The sequence below is a fragment of the Onychomys torridus genome, chromosome 20 (assembly GCF_903995425.1).
Source record: "Onychomys torridus chromosome 20, mOncTor1.1, whole genome shotgun sequence".
Taxonomy (NCBI): domain Eukaryota; kingdom Metazoa; phylum Chordata; class Mammalia; order Rodentia; family Cricetidae; genus Onychomys; species Onychomys torridus.
In genome coordinates, this window is record NC_050462.1 from 36,196,035 (window position 1) to 36,215,955 (window position 19,921).

The 19,921-nt window shown below is 44.1% G+C and overlaps 1 protein-coding gene and 1 long non-coding RNA gene across 4 annotated transcripts in view; one reads left to right on the forward strand and one right to left on the reverse strand.

Moving 5' to 3' along the window:
- The window catches only part of Frs2 (fibroblast growth factor receptor substrate 2), a 79,033-nt gene extending 71,209 nt beyond the window's left edge, over positions 1-7,824 (reverse strand). For all 3 annotated transcript variants that reach the window (XM_036169848.1, XM_036169847.1, XM_036169846.1), the window contains exon 1: positions 7,673-7,824. The gene's annotated coding sequence lies outside the window, so the exon portion shown is untranslated. The remainder of the gene's footprint in view (positions 1-7,672) is intronic.
- A 74-nt stretch (positions 7,825-7,898) lies between these two features.
- Positions 7,899-15,338, forward strand: LOC118571065. Its single transcript, XR_004943286.1, has 3 exons — positions 7,899-8,287; positions 12,380-12,480; positions 14,839-15,338. It is a non-coding gene; the product is annotated as an uncharacterized LOC118571065 (long non-coding RNA).
- Positions 15,339-19,921: the final 4,583 nt, after the last annotated feature.

Sequence of the window (19,921 nt, forward strand, 5' to 3'; positions counted from 1 at the left end):
AGGTATCCCAACACAAATTCAAGGATTTCTACAGATCACCCAAGTTTTTAAATTACCCAAGCTAAAGCACTCAAAGGAAACTAATGCTATATCTTCTTTTGGGGGGGATTTTTTGGAGAGAGGGTTTCTCTGTATAGTCCTGGCTGGCCTAGAACTCACTCTGTAGACCAGGCTGACTTCAAACTCAGAGATCCACCTGCCTGTCTCCCCAGAGCTGGAACTAAAGGTGTACACCACCACCGCCCAGCTCTAATATTAATTAAATCTTGGTTCAGTAGCCTAGGATAGGTTTGTCCCTTAAAATCCTGTGTCCCTCCCCGACCCTTAGTGAACAAGGACTCAGTAAGCTTCTAGAGAACTGGTGCCATTTCCATAAACATTCTTGTTAATAACTGGCCTGTATCCTCAGGACTTGTGTGGCTCAACTTGCATCACCCACAATGCACAGTGCCGCGCTCTTCCTTTTCCCTAGAAGCCATTTTGAATACTAGTATTTTATTTGTACAAGATTTACTTGCTATAGGAAATAAAAAGGCTTTCCCCACTCTAGCTTCTGTCTTTCCTGCATAAGGGGACAGGAAAGCCAGTTCCTGCTATTTCACTTCATATGTCAAAGGCAAGCGATTTATCTTGTTGGCTGACAGCCTTAACGTAGCACCCCATCCCACCAGCTCACCACTTTCTCCCGGGAACCTCAGAAACACCTGAAAACAGTCTGCACTGCTCCCTGAAGTGTGCTGGAAGTACTGATTGTGACAGGGATGAATGTTCCACCATATTCAGAATCATCATGAGCTCCTACAAGGGATCGGGGCAGAAGGGAGCCTGAACCTAACTTGAATGTGCATAAATACATAAGAGGAACGCTCCTCTGCAACACTTTAAATACTACCTAAGCCAAGACTTCCAGATTTCACACAACCACAATCTTTTAAAAGGGGTAGAGAGGCCAGTATAGCACTGCCAGCTCTCATTCTGCCAAGAAAACACACACACACACACACACACACACACACACACACACACACACACACATTCATTCTCTCTCTCTCTCTCTCTCTCTCTCTCTCTCTCTCTCTCTCTCTCTCTCACTTCTGCCAGGAATAGTGGCACATTCCCATGATGTAAGCAGTGGGAGATGAAGCAGAAAGGACATGAGTTTCAGGGCAATCTTGGCTAGTAGAGGGTTCGAGACCAGCCTGTACAACATACATGATAAGCTACCTGAAAAGAAAAACAAACTATACGATCATTACTATTTCATCAAAAAACTAACGTGTTCCCTTCAAAATTGGTATATGTTAATTTTGTGGGGAAAAAAGATTATCTTTTAAATTCAATAGATTTAGCCTTATAAAAAGCAGACTACATTCTCATTCCACACAGCAACCAACAAGAGGGTCATAGGATGACAGTGTTTGAGAAGCATAGGCCTGATGAGCTAGGGCCCCTGAGCAAAGAAGCCAGCTGTAGTACATGCTGAAAACAAGTATTAACGTCTCCAGTAACAAGAAATAGAAGCGCTGGGCAGCTGTGGCGCACACCTTTAATCCCAGCACTCAGGAGGCAGAGCCAGGCGAATCTCTGTAAGTTCGAGGCCAGCCTGGGCTACTGAGTTCCAGGAAAGGCGCAAAGCTACAGAGAAACCCTGTCTCAAAAACACCCCCCCCCAAAAAAAAAGAAAAAAAGAAATAGAAGACTGGAGGAAGTTTGGGGACTCTCCTAAAGTCACAGGTCAAGAATTTTAACTCAGATTTGTACATCCCAGAGTCAATTCCCAATCATCAAGCTCAACTTTCCCAGTGGCATTGCGCCTCACTTTGATCCAGCCCCTTCTGTGACCAATGACAACCCAGGCATTCCCGAGACAGCTGGTGGGAGTGAGAGGTGTGCCCTTGGCCATTACTCAGACTAAAACTAAATGGAACTCCTGACCTTTGCCCCATTAATACCAAGCTCACTGAAACTAAACCAAGCACCCAGACAAAAAGCACACACAAGCCTCCTGCCTCCAACAACACTGCCACAGGACTCTTTAGACGTCGTCCCCTAGTGTCTGGGATGCAGTGAAAAACAATACTCTTTCTGGAAAAGCAAAGGGAAGGTATTAATTCTTAAGAAACAAATAAATACTTCTACAGCAACTCTGACTAAAAACAAACTTGCCTTTAAAAAGTTACAACCCTGAGCCTCATTCTGCAAACAATGTTTTACAGGTTAAAATACAATTTTTTCCTATTTAACTATCTAAAAGCAAACAACGTGAAACCCCATAAATTTATAGCTCATAAAAATTTTCAAAGTAAAACAATCTTCACATGTATTATGTGATAGATATGAGTATCTTAATTTTTTATGTATGGTAACGAGAGCATTTGAATAAAATTATTCATGTTAATCAAAAGTACTTCCATTGGTCTGGGAATGGAGCTTGGTGGTACATCACTTGTCTGAGATAGATGGCCTGAAGTCACAGGTTCAATCAGACACCACAAAATAAAAAGGGTATTATAAAAGAGTTAAAGGGGAAAATATGTATAAATACCATTTTTTACAAAATGCAATGTTAACAGTCACTGTCATGAGAAGCACGAGTAATGTCTTGAATATCAGAGGTTCCTAATATTAAAATAAAAATAAAAGTCGCACACATTAAAAAAAGAAAGAAAGAGAGAAATACTACATCAATTGCTACCAAACCCTCATATATTATTCACCAGACAAGCCCAAAGGAAACAACCAAATTTGACTCTGAGGTAATCATCCTGACACTCCGAACTCTGAGAGTCTGATCTCCTAGAAAACAGAACAATTGTAACACAGTATTCTTGTTAGCAACGTCAAGAAAGTTTTATTTTCTTGATTTTGTTGTTATTTGTTTGTTTGGGAGGTGGTGGGGAGAGGTGTTTGTTTTGGAGACTAGGTCTCAGGTAGCCTGATCTGGCTTCAACCTGTGTAGCTGAGGATGACCTTGAACTTCTTCTGACCCTCTTGACCCCACCTGTTGAGTGCTGGAGCTATAGATAGGCACAGACCTGATCTAACCCACAGTCCAGGGCCTCAAGCATGCTAAGTAAAAATTCTACCAACTAGGGGCTGGAGAGATGGCTCGGTGGTTAAGAACACTAGCTGGTCTTCCAGGGGTCCTGAGTTCAATTCCCAGCAACCACATGGTGGCTCACAACCATCTGTAATGAGATCTGGTGCCCTCTTCTGGTCTGTAGACATACACGCAGACCAGAATATGGTATACATAATAAATAAATCTTAAAAAAAAAAAAAAAAGTTCTGCCAACTAAACTGCATCCCCAGCCTGCCGCAGTGGATTTTTTTATTTTTGTTTTTTGCTTTCTGTTACTGTTGTTTTTGAGACAGGGACTCACTATGAAGCCCTGGCTGGCCTGGAATTCACAAAGATCTGTCTGCCTCTGCCTCCTGAGTGCTGAGATTATGGGTGTATCCCTCCATGGCCCACTGGATTTTTAGATTTTTTTAAAGTTAGATTTGTTTGTTTGTTTGTTTGGTGTGTGGCACGCGCTGGGGAGGGGGCATCATGGCAAGCATGTGAAGAACTCGGGTCCTCAGACTCATTAGCTAGCACCTTTACCTGCTGAGTCATCTCAACACCCCTCAACTGGAATTTTAATAAACAGATTTTTTTCTACTCCATCTGAATTTACAGTTCAAGGAAACCACACAGATTATCAAATTCCTTATCCACTGCATAAAATAGTCTACTTAGTGTTTTCCTTTCTGATTTAAACAGATGCCGTTTAAACACAGGGTTGGCTTTTGCTGGTTTTGCTTTGGTTTTGCTTTCCCTCGACACACTTCCCTTTCCTCACACAGACTCAACTAGTGTATCTATCTGAATAATCTATTTGTTTGCCCTATATTTATGTTTAGTATATGAACTGCAAACCTACATTTCCAAAAGTCTCTAAGCAGTCCCAGCTGGTAAGTATGTTAAAACAGGCAAGCCAGGCCTGGGAGCACACACTGGGAATCTCAGCTTCTCTGGAGATAAAGGCAGGGCTATGAATGTGGGGCTCTACCCCATCTTCAAACAATGAAACCTAATTATACAACTCATTGCTCATATCCCTAGGTGCAGTACCACCATCAACATCATCCAGTTAGAAAGTGTAACTTGCACTTTCTGCCTCCTCTGACCTTTCCCATCAGGACCCCTATCTACCCACTGGTCGGCACTAGGCTCTGTTGGACCTCTGTGTCCCCCTACCATCACTCTCAGTGTGCACAGTGGTGTATTAGTAGCTTGCCATAACAAATCATTCTGCACACTACACTACCACAAGGTACCCACTTCTTGTTTTCTCCCAAATGCTGACCTTTTAAACACAGCATCCAAACATGCTGCACAATCCAGCCTCAACTTAAATTCAAACTTCATCTCTAATTCCAAAATAAACCATCCAGGTCATCTGGTATACTAACTTTTCTCTACATCACGAGCCTTCTCATCTCCAAAACTGTCATTCTCTTAATTTGGAGGGCCTTCTTTATCCACCAAATCCTAACTCCTGAATCTTTGTTTTAGAAGAGTTTAACCATCAGTCACAAACTAATTTAAGATTGCCAGTTTAAGAGCAGGGTACAGTGGAACATGCCTGTAATCCCACAGAGGTGGAGACTTCGGATCAGAAGTTCAAGGTCATACTTAACTGCAAAGCAAGCCTTAGGCTTACTTAAGACAGGAGACCCTGTCTCAAAAATTAAATCAAATAAATAAAAATAATACAAGTTTACTGGGAAGTACCAACTTTCCCACATGGCAGATCTGGCTTCAGATAGAGACTGTGATGCTAGCCAGTTAACTCTATGGGAAGTTACTGAACATATTGAGACTCAGTATCCAGACTATGAGAGCTGCCTACACAGTGAGACCCTGTGGGCACACTGAGACCTTGCCGGCACAGAAAGAAGCTGCTCTCCAATTGAGACAACATAGCAGTAATAGAACTAAGTGCCTAATAAATAATAACACTGACTACCCTTGAGTGTAAGCATGTCTCTACAGTTTTCCATGATGCTTTAAGCTAAAACAAACATTTTCCTTTTGTACACCCCCAAACTTTAGATGAACCCACTCGAGTGGTTAAGTATTTGCACACATGTCTTTCTGTCTTCAGAGGGTCTTCATTTGTTGTGAGCGGGGTTGCTCTGCCTATCAGCTACCATCATCATCTTCTGCTTCCTTTGCCTGCACATGCAGGCCACCACATCCAGCCAGACATTTATCTATACTATGAACTGTCGAACAAAAACCTCACATCTCCTACTAGACTCAACTTCTAAAGACCAACCTGGCCTGGCAAAGTATTTTTCATGAAGCACCCAACACCTCCCTCTAAATTAAGTCCCAATTCAAAAGAGGCTTAGTATTCCTAGACAGCGCAATTCAGTTCTTCATGACTTCAACACACCTTGGAAAATCATCAAAACATGAGTCTTAAGTCATAATGGTTTCGTCTTGATTTGTCCCTACACGGCTCCCTAAAAAAGTCCGACATATAGAGAATGCTCCGTATCATTTGAATTGACTTGAGCAACGGTTAACAGTTACAGTGCCTGAAAGTATCTGATTTTCAGCAATTTCCTTTTTTACTTTCATAACTCCCATAATTTTTCCCTTCAAAACACATTACACCCAAAGTACAAATCCATAACCAAATCTAACCTGACTCATTTTCCAGACTCTAATTTCAACATCCCAATCCTAGGCTCTGAACAATCGAGTACTTCCAACATAGCTATATAAGAAGGCAGTGTTTCTATCTCAATATAAACACTGTGCAACTTAGCTTTACTCACATTTTCCCCATAAACTTAAAAAACACCCCGCTCTATCTGTTTAATATCAATAACCTTGACATAGATTTGGGGAGCTGGAGAGATGGCTTACAGGTAAAGGACCTGAACTGGGATCCACAGCACCCACATAAAAAACAAGTCCTGCAGCATGTCTGTAGATTGGGGGGACACAGAGAAAACACAGGAGGACCCCTAGGACTTGCTGTCCAGACAGCCCAGCCAAAACTCCAAGCTCCAGGCTCAGAGACACCATGTCTCAAAACAACAACAACAACAACAATAAAATCAAAGAGAAATCAACAATAATAATAAAAGCAAAGAGAAATATAAGAACATCTGGCATTACACAGATACACTTTTTTAGTGAAATAATTTTTCTTTTGCATAAGACAGTTCATGGTACTAATCACTTCAAACTATTCCCCTTACTCATGGTATTACCTTCTCTTTCCGGTGGTAGAGAATGACATAAATACAAGAAAGAAAGACAGACAGACAGACAAGACAAAAAAAAACATTAGTATAGATCCTATTCTAAGCATAAGAGAAGAGCAGATAATGTCACTGGTTTGATGAAAATGACTTTCGTATACTTGACATTGCAGCAATACAAGTCGTTTGCAACAAATGAACTTTCTGATTATAATTTAAAACTCCACGAAAATGCAAAATATCTCCAGCATTTCCTACAAACCTTTCACCGATAGTCTATCGCCTAAACTCCGTTTACTAACAGTCCCTACAAGGTTTTCTTCTCTAGGAAATTCTCAGTTTATTCGAGCTAAACACTTCATCCGTTTAAATCAACAAACACACACCTCTGGCCAGCTGTGGGAACCTCCGCCGCGTTGCAACAACAGCTGGACTGTACAAAGAACCTCTGAGGAGAAACTGAGGGCATTTTTTTTTTAAGCTCAAGAAATGACAGTTCCAAGTATGAAAGTAAACAAATCTGGGGTAGAAAAGGACACCATTCTCCAGCTCTTTGCAGTCAACTTGTGCAACTTCCCGACCGAACTCTTACAACTAACTGTGACTTCGGTTGAGCACGGGAATTCGTAAGACCGATTTAGAGAATTAGCATCTTTTTTTTTTTTCCTAGCGTCAGCAAGAAGACGGGAAACACTCATCTGATTCTACGATTCTCCTCCAATCTTTGTTTTTTAAGAAGCGACTTTCAACAGTTTCAGCTTTCAAGTTGTGAGTCAAGACCCTCCGAGCAACGCTCCTGCTCCTCAGTGACCCTACGCAGACATCCAGACCCCAGTCAGTTTCAAGCCGAGTCCAAATCGAACCCAGGCGACCCTGACGCACATCGGGATGAAAAGCCCCGCACAAGATCGCCAGCATCCACACAGGCATCGCCCCACCCTGGGACGGAGACTACACCGCTGGGACACAGGATAATTGCTGAGCCGGGAAGGGGGGGAGGACAGACCCAAGAGGCGACGAAAGTCGGGCACTTGATGTCCAGTGCGCTCCGGCGGTCCAGGTTCCCCGGAGCCCGGGTGCACAGACCCCCAGGGCGGAGGGCGCCGAGCCCACTTGCCGGAGCAGAGAGAGGAGAGGAGAGAGGGGGTCGCAGCGCGGGCGGCCCGGCCCCGCTGCTCCGGAGTCCCCTCCGCGGTCGCAGCTCCGGGAACCCGCTCCTGCCGCGCCCCGCCCACTCCGCGGCCCCGCAGCGCGCCTCTTCCCGGCCCCGCGGGCCGCGCGCGCTCCCCGGCTGGTCGACCACCCCCTTCCCCGGACCCCGACAGCTGAACCTGCAGCGGGACAGCCGGGTCCGAGGGCGCCCGGCCGGCGCGGGCCCTCTCACAGCCTTCCCCCGGCTACTCACCGTCGGCGCGAGGGCGCAGCGAGGGCGCGGGGCGGCGGCCGCGGAGCTCGGCACTCTCGCCGCGACCCGGACCCCCCGCGACTCGGAGCCGACGGAGCTTCGGCGGCTGTGTCTACAAGGCCTCGCTCCTGCCCGAAGCCTAGACAAGCACTTCCGGGGGAGCGGGGGAGGGCAGGGTTTTGGCACCGGAACTGCTCCCGGCCTGGAGCTGCCAGGCCTCCCGGGCGGGGCGGAGCCTCGGAGCCTGGCGCCCCGCGGCCCCGCCCCCGGGCTCCTTGCTCACCCCGGTGGCCCCGCGGCCCCCAGGCGACGGCTGGCACCCCTTATTTTAGCTGCTGTTAGGATTGTTCCCCTCCAGCCACCTAATTCTATGGAGGCTCGGAGAATCTGGGTTAGCCGAGCCCCAGTGCATGCACCCGGCTGGCCGACTGTCCCGCGCTGTTCGCCCCGCTCCGCTTCTGTCTCCCTTAAGAAGGCAGTTGACATTCATCGAAGGCTCACTGCGTGGTAGATAAGTGTATTATGCGCCTCGGCCGCGTTAACTGTTTTAATAACCTTCAGACTCCGGGAAACGGGTGCTCTTCCCTCCATCTTACAGAGAAGGAAACCGGCCAGGTACCAAACTTTTACCACAGATGCTGGCTCTTGGTTTTATTTTAAATTGTGGTATGTGTAGAACGCTCATCTGCCCCAAACAAGATTTTTCAAATGATTCAAAGGCAGGAAGGAGCCAAACTCCATTCCCCTATATCGGTCATCTTTTGCACCTTCAATAAAGACCGAGATAAGGGGCTCTGGAATCTTAGTGCCTGGATCCTGTTTTTTTACTTTTCACCTTGATGAGTTAGTTAACCTTTTAAAACGTGTGTGTGTGTGTGTGTGTGTGTATGTGTGTGTGTGTGTGTGTGTGTGTGTGTGTGTGTCGTTCATCTCTGATTTGTAGAAGTTGAAAATAATGTAATGCATGGTAAACATTTCAGAGTACCTAAAACTAAGTCCACGATGCTTACACCTAACCAGTAACAGACACTAGAGAAGACCTGGGATTTTGAAGCTCTGACCAAAGACAGTATGAGAAAGAACCCACAGAGTCAGACGCCAGGAGAGGAAAAGAGGGGTGATCTTAAAAGATTTCCTTGGCCACAAAATCAGAAAAGCATCAAATAGTGAAGGCAGGTTTTCTGTCAGAAGCTAGATCCCACAGGAAGGAAAAAAAAAAAGAAAAGGGCTCAAGCCTAGAGAGATACCTTGTGTCTGTATTCCTGGAGTCTAAGAGATACCTTGTGTCTGTATTCCTGCAGTCTAAGAGATACCTTGTGTCTGTATTCCCGGCAGTCTAAAGGATGAGACAGGGACACAGAGTGTAGGATCAGTGTAGGCTTTACAATGAGTTACAAAGCCAGCCAGGACTATGTAGCAAGACTTTTGTCTCCGAAGAGAGAGAGAGAGACAGAGACAGAAAGAGACAGAAAGCCTCAGAATTCATAGTGTCTGTTAAGTACTTCAGGGAAGAGTCTTAAAACAGAAAGTCAGGGTAAAAGAAAACCCCTTATTACAAACTTAAGGTGCAAACAATCCCATCACAAGTGCTGTAGTTAAAATACTGCCTTGTGTTCTATGTAATTGCAGAAATGTTTGTAAATATTTCCATAATTCCCAAGTTCAAGCAGCCTTCCATGCTTCCTAGTAGAGTGAAGCAAAAAACAGAGCCTGCAGCCAGGCGGTGGTGGTGAGTGCCTTTAATCCCAGCACTAGGGAGACAGAGCCAGGCTGATCTCTGTGAGTTCGAGGCCAGCCTGGGCTACAGAGGGAGTTCCAGGAAAGGCACAAAGCTACACAGAGAAACCCTGTCTCGAAAAACCAAACAAACAAACCAAACAAACAAACAAAACAACCTGCAGGGACAGAACTTAAGTTGTCTCCAGCCATTACCGTCTCCACACCCCAATCCCAGGCTCGCACACCCCAAGGCCTGGAGACCTAATGAGAGGAATCCTCAATCACAGACTCTCATCTGACTGTTAAGTGCTGTAGCCTGGATTTAAAAGGGAATCTGAATTCTCACGAGCTTTTCACCACCTGGCCAAGCAGTTCTTAAGCGTGAAAGTGCATGGCCGGCACCTGGAGGGCTTGTTAAATGCATTGCTGGCCCCATCCCCAACCTTTCACTCACCCAGGATAGTGCTTCTCAAGGTGTGTGCCGGTCTAGCAGCTCAGCATCACCTGCGGACTTGTTAAAGATGCAAATTACCAAGCCCCGCCCCAGACCTCGTAAAGCTGTAACTTTAGGATAAGACCTGACGATCTTTGTTTGGAGTACCCCGCCTCCCCAACCAGGGCATTCCGATAAGCTCTCCAGTTAAAGAGCTGCAGTACTCTAGAAGCCTGCCTTTCACGTATTCTTTGTTTAATTGTGGTAAATCTACAGCATGGGATTGTTTTGTTTTGGGGAGGAGAGGATTAGTATTTGTTTTGTAGTGATGAGGATTGAAGTGTGTCTCTCAGCCCTTGGGAAACAAAAGCCACTGAGCTACATTCCCAGTCAGGAAAAAAAAAAAAAGTCTCATTAATTAAATGACATTTTGGAACATTTCTTATTCATCCTTTTTCTCTGGACAAGAGATGAGGTCGGGGAAAATGAGTTTTAATGGAGGATTCTTTTTTATCTGTACTGAAATTGAACCAGATAATTCTGGGTTGCAGGGGGAGGAAACATCTTACTTGAGGACTGCTCAGTGTTGAGGCTTTACCTGCCTTTTCTAAATTAATCTTCACTGTGCTATGGGGTTTTTACGGTCTTACTTTTACAAATGAGACTAGCTGAGACTGAGGTGAAGTAATTGACTTAAGGCCACATTCTTGTTACCGGGTCGAAACAGGATTGCTCAAAGATCCCTCTAATTCCAAAGCGCACGCGCTTTCCATTTTGTGGCTGGAGCTGGGAGACCCAAATTCCAGTGGCTCCACCACCCCAGCTATGCAGCATTGAGTAAGCAATTTCATCTCTATTTCCAATTTCTCCGTCTATAAATAATGTTATCGTAAATCTGCCCTTCCCACAGTAGAATGTCAAAATACATGAGGAAATAAAAGTGCTTTTTAGCTCTTTGAAGAAAAACAGTAAAAAAGGCTCTAACAAGTTATGGTCTTGTGCGTTTAGACACGCATCACATTTGTGAGCCTGGTCATTGAGGTTTTTTTGCTGGTTCTTCCCTTGGTTCATATAGAAGAGTGCTCCCCTCCCAAAAATAGTTGTTTAAATTCATTTGCCAGAGTCTCCTCTCCTAAAGGATAAAGAAGGTGACAGAGGATCTTTTTTTGTTGATGTTTTCTTTTTTTATTTTATTTATTTATTTATTTTTGGTTTGGTTTAGGTTTTTTTGAGACAAGGTTTCTCTGTGTAGCCTCGGCTCGCCTGGAACTCACTCTATAGACTATGCTGGCCTCAAACTCACAGAGATCCTCCTGCCTCTGCCTCCCAAGTGCTGCTGCCGCCACCACCACCACCACCACCACCACCACCACCGGGCAACAGAGGAACTTCTGTCTGTATTTTTAAAACTACACAGACAACAGGGCACAGAAGTTCACACATGTGCTTGTAATCCCAGTGTTTAGCAAGTGGAGGCAGTTACAAGTTTGAAGACAGCCTGACCTATATAGTGAGCCCCTGACTACAAGTCAAGGAGCTGGGGTATAGCTCAAGGACAGTGTTTAACATGCCCAAGACCCTGGGTTTTATCCCCTGCCACCCTGCCAAATGTGTCATTTAAATGACAAGACTTTCTTACAAGGTTTACAGTCTGCTGTGTTACCAAATGCTAGCCCACCCTCATCCAAAAAGCACTTTTAATCTAAACCATTTTTTCCCTTTCCATTCCAAGCACTCCTCCACCCTCCTGCCTCCACCTCCCCCCAGGAAGACTTAAAATTCCTGTTATTTTATTATGTGGGAGGATTTAGTGCTTAATCTTTATCTCAGGCCAGACTCCAGGCCATCTTGATGGACTTAATAGCTGGGTTCCGCAATCCCAGGAGGTGCTGTTCACAAAGAATACAACATGAATGTTCCTCCAGGGGGTACCAGTCACACAGACCCCATGCCTCATGGAAGTCTGCAAGGCTCTGCTAAGCGGCTATCCTCAGACCCACTAAGGCAGTTGATTAAACAAAAAGAGCTGTGCACTTCTGCGCTCACCCTTTGCCAGGCCCTGAGATAATGAGGTTCTTTGTCTGGGCCTTGTTTGTTTTAACACAGACCTGCTCCTTTACCACCCAGCTTAAGTCTTAGGCTCCACACTTCACCATGGCATTTTGCACTGCCCCCTCTGACACTGTCAAATCTTCCCAAACTCAAGAGCGTTTCAAAGGTTTTCTTTTAAGACAGGAGCTTGCTGAGTAGTTCGGGCTAACTTCTAGCTCTGAATCCTCCTGCCTCCACCTCCCAAGGCTTGGGATCACATAGGAGTGTTACTCCGCCTGACTAGGGATTTTTAAATGTGAAGATGAGCGCACCTTGTCTTCCTCAACTTTGATCCCTTCTTTGACACAAGTGCTTGAAAACACGGCTTTAGGTAGCAAACACGTGTTTAAAAGTGTAGTATAAAGATTTGAAAACCGGCTCTATAGTTTTGTACCAAAAATAAACAAACACAAAGCTTGCTTTTAAAAAAAAAATTTTTTTTCTCCTTTTGGATTTCTTTTTAGATTTATTTATGTATATGAATGCTTTGTCTGTGCCCACAGAAGTTAGAAGAGGGGAACGGGATCCCCGGAAACTGGGCGTGTTGATGGTCGGGAGCCACCACGTATGTACAGGGAATTGAACCCAAATCCTCTCTAAGAGCATTCTTTGCTCCTAATGATTGAACCATTTCTCCAGCTCCAAGATTTATTTTATTTTTAATTACGTGTGTAGGCGTGTGTCTATGTGTGAGTATATATACTTGTGAGAGCAGCATTTTGTGGAGGTCAGGGACTTAAGTTTCTTTTGATTGTGAGCCACCCACTGTGGGTACGAGGAACACTTGGGGGACAGCATGTGGTCTTGTTTGTTGTTACTGGTGGTGGTAGTAGTAGTTTTTCTTGTTTGTGAGTTGGTTTGTTGTTTTGGGGGAGAGGTTTCAAGACAAAGTTTCTCTGTTTAGTCCTTTCTGTCCTGGAACTCACTTTGTAGAACAAGCTGGCCTTGAACTCAGAGATATTCCAGCTTCTAACCTCCCAAGTGCTGGATTAAAGGTAAGTGCCACCACCATGAGGCTGTGAATTTGTTGTTGTTGTTGTTGTTGTTGTTGTTGTTGTTTGTTTGTTTTTATGTGTATGAGTGTTTAGCCTCCGTGTATGTCTGTGCACCCTGTACATGCAGTCCAAAGGCCAGAAGAAGGCATCAGCTACCGTGAAACTGGAGTTACCAATGATTGTGAGCTGCCAAGAGTACTGGAAATCAAACCCAGACCTCTGGAAGAGCAACCACGGAGCTCTCTCCTGTCCTGTCTCTCATTTTGTCTTTGGGACAGTGTCTCGCTATGACTTCTTAGCTGGCCTTGGCTGGACTGTGACTAACTGTGTAGACCAGACTGGCCCCAAAGTCACAGAACTTCCCTGTCTCTGCCTCTCAAGTGCTAGAATTAAACACATCCACCACCATGCTCAGCAAAGAACCACACAGGCTCTCGACTGCTGAGCTACCTCTCCAGCTTTATAAATCCAAAGCTTTAAAATTGAGACTAGGGATGTAGCTCAGTTTGTAGAATGCTTACCTATACAAATCCCTGGCTTTGGGTCTAGAGAGATGGCTCAGTGGTTAGGAGCCCTGACTGTTCTTCTAGAGGACCTGGGTTCAATTCCCAGGCAGCTCACAACTGTCTGTAACTCCAGTTCCAGGGAGTCTGACACTTCCACACACCAATGCACATAAAATAAATTTAAAAAATGATTATTTTTAAATCCCTGGATTTGACTCCTCAGGACCACATTAAAGATTTTATTTTTTAAGAGCAAAAGAGAGCTGGTGCATGCCTATAATCTCAGAACTTCGAAAGAAGAGGCAGGAAGGTCAGGGGTTCAAGACCCACCCTGTCTCAATTTTTTTTTTTTTTTCCTGATGACTCTTGACATTTAACATACTCTGGCAACATCTGGCACAAGGCACCATTGTCTTTGGTTCAGATGCCTCTACCTTCTTCATCAAGGTTAATGAGTTGTTCTGTCTCCCAAGTAAAATCTGCACTATAGACACTAAGTCTGGGGCCACTGGGGTAGAAGAGAACATGAATATTTTAAAGAAATGACTATAGAATCTCATCATAATTATTTATTTGAATGTACTTTGAAAGAGTTTAAAAGTATTTTCTTGGAGAGTAGATCGTGAGATCCCCAAAAGGCAAGTATAGACAACAAATTATATAGTCAACACCAATGGGTTCTGTTGTTGTTTTAACAAAATGAGTAGCCCAGGCTGGCCTTGCATTCACTATGTAGCAGAGGATGCCCTGAGCCACCAGTTCACAAGGTGCTGGAGATGGAAGGATGGCAGGCAGGGTTTACAAGCATGTTGGGAAAATACTAGAACTGCCTGCCCCATCACCAACCACCAACAACTTAGAGGAGTTGTAGAGACCAGTTGTCAGCTGTTTGGGAAGAGAAAAGACAGTATCAGATACTTGGAAGCAACTCTATGAGGTTGAGATCTGATCTCTCTGCCCCCTTTGTTCTGAACGGAGAAACAGTCACAGAAACAGCCGCACTGCTGGTTAAGGTAGATGGGGGGGGGGGGGGGCAGAGCCAGGATTAGAATACAATCTGTCTCCAGAGACACGGTCCTAACCACTAAACTAATATTTATTGAGCCTTTCCCATGTGACATGGCCGTGACTGCCTCCTATCTGAAAGACACTCGATTTCTGAAAGAACGTGCCTATCTCCTCCAGGCCTTTCAGAGGAATCTGTAGTAAAACCCACAAGATCCTTCTCCTCTTCTCTCTGCTCCCCACAACATACTGACATATTTATCATCTTCATTCTGAAGTGTACGAACTGCCCGACATCTGAATCTTTCTGAACTCCCCATAGGACGCTTGTGTGAAGTTTGTTTTTATCAAAAATCACTGCGTCCTTGGCCTGCAGTGAGTAAAGTTGTTTTTGTTTTTGTTTTTGTTTCCTCACAGACAATTGGACGCAAACTACCACGCTACATGATTGACACTGGAAGCTGTATCCGGCGTCAAATTGCGCTGGGGTGGGAAAACGGAAGATGATGAGAGAGCATTTGAGCAAAAGTGTCACCTTGACACAAATGTAGCAAAACCTCACAAATAACCTCAAAGGAAATGGGCATCAATTTTTTAAACCATAGTTTGCATTTTATTTTTAATTAGATATTAAGAAAAAGTATTAGAACTTACTCTGTTCTTTAAAGGGGTTAAATTGATTGACACTCTTGTTACCAGGACTGAGTTATTTAAATGAGTGTGAAGAATGAAGGAGTTACATTCCACCCCCACTCTATTATTATTATTATTATTATTATTATTATTATTATTATTATAATCAAAGTGGTGGCCCAGGGACCAGCAAAATGACTCAGTGGGAAAGTGTGCTTGACTAGTGACCTGTGGTTGATAACTGGAACCCACATGGTGTGTGGGTTATCCTCTCTGTCTCTCTCTCTCTCACACACACACACACACACACACACACACACACACACACAAACACATAATAAATATTTTTCACTTTATTTTTAAAATGGTTGCCCATCTTACTCGGCCTCAGCTTTTCCTCCTGCAAAATACACATGATAAATGCATCCTTATATCATAGAGATGTTTTGAGACATAGCTAATAAAGGATTATAAAGCACAGGTCTTTGAAGTATAAAGCACTGCATAATTACTAAATACTATAATAATCATCCTTATAATAATAGTAATTTTCAACCAACACATCAGCCAGCCCCAGATGCTGGCTGTTTAGTTACCTCCCAATTAGACAAAAGTGTATATGCCAAAGATGAAATAAAATCAAAATCTTAAACCACAGACCAGTTCCATTCCTTCCTCCTTCTTATGCAGAACTCCCGAAGACAGACTGCCAGGTTAGGTCCAATACTTTCTAGCCATGAGACCAGCTTGTGCAAGACAAACTTCTCAGGCCTGATTCCCTTATTTTTAAATCACATTCATGTATTAGTTTGTTGGAGGTATGCGTTGCGTCACAGTGCACATAAGGAAGTCAAAGAACAACTTGAGAGGGTTAGTGCTCCTCCATCTGCCACACGGACCCTCAGGGACAGAACTCTGATCCCTCAGGCTTGGCAGCAGGCTCCCTTAGCACTGAGCCATCTCACTAGCCCATGGCCTGTTTCGGGAACTATGAAATGGTAGCTGATGATGCCCAACTTGGGTCTTTGTGAGAGTCTAACAAAAGGATACTAGGAGGATCCACCCAGAGTAGACCTCAGTGGGTGCAGTGACGGCAGCATCATGAGGACACTGACGATGGGCAGTAATCCAGCCCATGCTAGTGAATGGACTCGAAAGCAAAGTCGGCACCCTCAACTTGAAGACTGATTTAAGCTATCCTCAAGACTACCACATTAGCATTTACCAACCATAGTCCAAGCCCTTCAGTGTTAAATGTAAACTGCACAAGAAACAGTGAACCATTTTATTTCCATTTATAATTGCCGTTTTTTTGTAATCAATGACAACGTTTGGGTTGTATGTGATGAGGATGGGGGTAAAACGTGAAAGTACCTCTTTACCTAGTGACCCCAGTTCTCAGGCTCCTTCCTCTCCCCAGATGTGACCACGGCAGATGGTTCGTTATACTGTTTTAAGACTGGGCCCGGAGGGGGGGAGGGGGAGATGGACTGGGCCCGGGGGCTGGAGAGTTAGCTCAGTGGGTAAGAATGCAGACTTCTCTTCCAGAGGTTCAATTCCCAGCACCCACATGGCAGCTAACACCTGTCTCTAACTCCAAGATCTGACACCTTCACATAGACATACATGCAGGCAAAATACCAATGCAAATAAAAAAATTAATTAAAAAAAAAAGGACTGGGCCCTTATCAGATCTCTTACATTCCTACAAACAAAAGCCAATATGCCGGCAATGTATGTGCTTGCAACATACGTGCTTAAAGCCCCAGAAGAACACGACCTCCCAAAAATGGTTTTAAGGTTTTAGCATTTTCCTTTCTTGGTAGAGCAAATCTCATTTCCCATCACATTCTCAAGGCACTGTAATAGAATCCTTTTCTAATCTCCACAGAGTGTATGAGGGTGAGGAACCCAGCAGCCCAGGACCGTTCTAAACGGTGGCTGTGGAGAGATGCCAAGGATGTAGAATAACTCCAAGTGCAGAGTCCTTGAGTTGTTCTCTGAAACAGCAGAAACGCATGTGCAAAGTGTATTTCACAGGCAGAGTATCTCACCTACAAAAATAGAGCACGTGTGGGGATGATATTGGGGAGCAGGGAATAGAGTGTTTCAGGAGACAGCAAGAGAATGTTCTCTGACCAATGTTCTCTCCAATGACCTTTGGTGAATGAAGGAAGAACAGAGAATTAAGCAATAACTCCTAGCTACACATACTTAAAATGTTTCTCTTATAGTAAATTAACAGCTGAACTTTTATTACTCCTACAAGAGCAAGTTCAATGCTCTTAAAAAGATACATACATATGTAGAAATCCAAAGTGATTCCCAGTTTGAAAGATGTTTAATTTGTAATATTCCTGGATCTAACCCAATGCAAATGTTTATTGCGTGCTTATGGTGCACAAGGCACAGGACGTTACAAAGAATACCAAGAACTCCAAGCTCCAGGAGAGAATAAAAATGCCAGTTAGGGAGATGAGTTGTGGGCTCATAGAAATGAGCTGTAAGGCTGCCACGCATCATGCAATAAATGCAGACTGAGTAACAGAGTCATTAATTTGAGGAGACCGCTCAAAGACCAACACTCAGATGGAACTTAATATTTTAAAGGATTTGTAAGAAGTATAGGGAATGTGGAAACATCAAAGGACCCCAGAATTTTGTTTAAGTATGGCTGTAAGAGAGTTCAAACCACAACTAGGAAACCTCCTGCCTCAGCCTCCCAAGACCTGGGATTACAGACAGACTTCACCATTTCTGGCCTTCCATGTGACTGTTATTTCAAAAAGTGATGTTAGTCCTTATGGACTACTGTGGCAAGGTCTACAAGATAGGTTGTTCTCATATTTCCCCTCAATCTCTTACATTTGAAATACCTAGAACTCCGTCCTTTCTCTTCTTGATCTATATTTCCACTGTTGGTGATCTCATCCAGTTTCAAAGATGTAAATACTGTCTGTAATGGAACTGTGGACACAGGTTTTCCAAAAAAAAAAAAAGAATTGTGGTGATATTGTGTTCCCCAAAATATTCTGTACCCTAATAAACTTCTCTGGGGTCAGAGAACAGAACAGCCACTAGATACAGAGGTCAGAAAACGGTAGCACACATGCCTTTAATCCTATCATTTGGGAGGCAGAGATCCATTCGGATCTCTGTGAGTTTAAAGCCACACTGGAAACAGCCAGGCATGGTGACTCACGTCTTTAATCCCAGGAAGTGATGGCAGGAAGCAGAAAGGTATATAACGTGTGAAGACCAGGTACTAAAGCTGGTAAAACTTTCAGGCTTTTGAGCAGCAGTTCAGCTGTGATCCATTTGGATGAGAACTCAGAGGCTTCCAGTCTGAGGAAACAGGATCAGCTAAGGAATTGTCAAGGTGAAGAAGCTGTGGCTTGTTCTGCTTCTCTGATCTTCCAGCGTTGACCCCAATACCTGGTCCCAGGTTTGCCTTATTGATAAGACCATTTAAGATTCGTGCTACAAAGAATTTCAAATGTTAAGTTGAAAATGTCTCCTCTACTCCAATGGTATCTAAAAGGAGAAATGTCCGCATGCTGGTATAGCGCTCTGCAGACAGGCTTGCAAGAGAAGGCTCTTAAAGTTGAGTATGTGCTACAGTCTAAGCAAAAACCTGGAGACAGAGCAAAATGGTGTGAAGGGAGTCAGGAAGAAAACACTGTTATAAATTAAGGGGATAGGATGGGTGTGGGAGGATCCCTGATCCACTGCTTTTTGACCTCTCCTTCATTCTAGTGTCCATAGGATTAAGAACCCGAAATCATCATTTGATTTAGGCTTCTAACAAACTAACGTGGACCTTGGGATAGGTGATGGAGGTGGACCCTGTAGACTGATAAACAAAACAGTTCCATGGAAGCTGAAAGCAACTGTATCCCATTCTGTTTCCAATACAGTCTTCATGTGAATGCTTCTCCCATTGTTTCTATGACACACTCTGCTATTCACTAAATATCCTCTTTACAAGTAACATTTGCAAAGAATTCTCTTTCCATATCGGAAAGGTCTGGCTACTTTCATACGGTTGCAGTTTGCTCTCCATTCTGTGTGAGCATAAACACATAAAATATTTATACATCCCTCCAATCTATAGGAAAATCACTTTGGGGACTTGAAAACAGACCCTTTACAGATGGCAAGGCTATGAGAGAAATGCCCTCAGTGTGCTGGCTCAAAACTGCCATGTCTGCCCAGCACTGTGTCTCCTCTCATAACGGGAAGCTCTGCTGAATGAACCCTTGTATGTCAAGATTCAAAACGGTCTTGTTTGCTCTGGTCCAACAAAGCTCTTACAGACAGTGGGATCTGCAGGGCAGCCACCAAGCGTATTAAACCGACGGACGTTCCCTCCACCACCCGTACTGCCAATGGTTTATCGGAATGGCAGGCGGTTCCCGCCTTCATGTTTGGAGCCTGGGGTGCTCCTGCACAGAGCCCCACTGACTTCAAAGGAGGTGACATAACAGAACCCCAAAGTGTAAGGAGAACAAGCAGTACCTCCTCAGACCCGAGCCGGGTATTGTTTGTTTTGTTTTGTTTTTCATTCTCCCAGTAGAAATGGCTCAATTTATATACCAAATATCTAAAGATAACCCTTCACTTCAACAGTTTATTAACTGTGCCTGTGTATTGGGAAACTCGACATTGAACTGTTGTTGTTGTTGTTGTTGTTTTGGGTTTTTTGTTTTTGTTTTTGTTTTTGTTTGATGAAGGAAGGAAAGAGGGTTGTGATGTAAAGAAACACATCCCAATCCCGATCCCATGGTTTTCATGCTCTATAAGCCCCCAAGAGGCTGAAGCAACTTTAGACAAGCTTAGTAGTTCTGTATACCGAAAGCTGCCTTGA